We start from the raw sequence: 1,814 nt of genomic DNA, 5'->3' as shown, positions 1-1,814 counted from the left end.
TAGCCTTTATTCTTTCAGTCTCATCTCATGGTTTTTTCCTGCCCTATTCCAAAACACTCTCCACACCCTACCTGTACAGGAAAATGTATTTATATTTTGAACAAAATTAACAAGTCCTAATGCATTTTCCCATGTTATTGCAGCTTTGCAAAAATCAGGGGAGAACATAGGCAAGGGATAGGAAAAATATGTCTGGAATGACATAGTAAGGTACAATGGGAAACTAAATAACCAAGTTGGAAAAGGAGGCTAAGAAGTCAGTAAGTTAGAACTGGGATATGATAAAGGCTAGAAAAATTTATCCATAATGTAGAAGAGCATTTTATTGACGAGACATTAAGATGATGATATAATAAAATTTTGAAAAATAGAGGGTCCCTGCACTCTTCACATTAACACAACTCCATAAGTGTCATCCATTTTTTTGCCCTGGGGTATAGAGTGGTAGTCAGGACTTCAGCTCAGGTCAGACAGACTTGGGTGTAATTCCAGGCCCATCATTGCTGACTCAACAAGTTATTTAAGAGTATTTCAGCTTTAGTTTTCTTAGCTATATATTGGCCTAAATAGATAATGCATCTAAAGTGATCAACAAGATATGTGAGACAAGTAAACTTAACACTCATATAATTTTTTAAGAACATGTATCTTTTAAGCTCCTGCTGTATGCCCTCTTTATAGAGCTTATGGTGGGAAGAGAGAGGCAGACAAATCAGCACACAGGTGGATAATGGCATATGGTGAAGGAAAAATGCAGAATATTGGGAGAATATCAAACACAAAGATCTGACCTGATCTGGGGAATCAAGAGAAAGTGATGTTCCCTGAGAAAGTGATGTTGGTCTGAGAAGTAAAGGAGAATTGGGGGTTAAATAGGTAAAGAAGGAGGGGGATCTGGGAAAGGATAGGTGTATATATACATATGTAATATATATATTTAGTAATTTAAAGTTTATTCTAGCTATAATGCAGGCTAATCTGACTTTAAGGTAACATCATGTGGCACACTTCTGAGTCCATTCATGAGATTCTATTGAACTTGCCTCTGTCTGTTTCACAGCACTAGGGGGTCATCTGGATTTGGATCACATAGCGGTGAACAAATGGATAAAAGAACTTCAGAAATAGATAAAGCAGGTGACTGCTATGATCTTAGACTATTGAGACCAGTTCTGCCATTACTGTTATGTTTGGATGATACATTCTCGTTATAAATACACTTTAGGGTGGTTTGAAGGGGTAATGTGTAGGAAAATGAATTGTGAAGAAGAATACACCGCATTGATATGGGCTGTCTTCAGGTCCCATAATGTTGGCTTGCCAATGATACATTGTCATCCCAGCTGGACCTGCTGTATGTGCAAAGCTCCTGAGATGTTGGGGATCATGGGCTTTTCTGGGGAACTGAAGGTTGGCTGGGGTTGCTGGGTCCCTGAGAATGAGTGAAGGGGTTGCAATGGATGAGCCTGAGTGGGTGGGCCAAGGCCACATCACACTGAGCCTTTATCCTAAGTGCAGTGGGAGCTGATGCAGGACTTTCTCTGGGGGGAGGGACAAGATCTGCTGTGAGCATGGCATGAAGCAGCACAAGGGAGGATGTTTGCTCTTGCTCTTCTACAGGGAGGGCTGACAGTGGCAGACACTAAGTGGTGACATGAGCAATTGAAAAGTGAAGAGACCCAGGAGATATTTAGGAGATCAAATTGACAGGACTTGGATGGGATGGGTATGGCTGCTGAGGAGGAGGGGAAATGGTAAGCATGAGTCCTGAACTTCCAGATTGGAAACAGAACATGTGGGGGTGCTATTCCTTG

The 1,814-nt window shown here is 41.1% G+C and overlaps 1 pseudogene; it reads right to left on the bottom strand.

Annotated features, from left to right (window-relative positions):
• Window positions 1-995: 995 nt before the first annotated feature.
• On the bottom strand, window positions 996-1,487 carry LOC118018749 (annotated as a pseudogene).
• Between the last annotated feature and the right edge of the window lie 327 nt (window positions 1,488-1,814).

The sequence above is a fragment of the Mirounga leonina genome, unplaced genomic scaffold (assembly GCF_011800145.1).
Source record: "Mirounga leonina isolate KUSES-001 unplaced genomic scaffold, KU_Mleo_1.0 Mir_172, whole genome shotgun sequence".
Classification (NCBI taxonomy): domain Eukaryota; kingdom Metazoa; phylum Chordata; class Mammalia; order Carnivora; family Phocidae; genus Mirounga; species Mirounga leonina.
The sequence above is the reverse complement of the archived record's forward strand: the minus strand, read 5'-3'. Positions and strand labels throughout refer to the sequence as shown.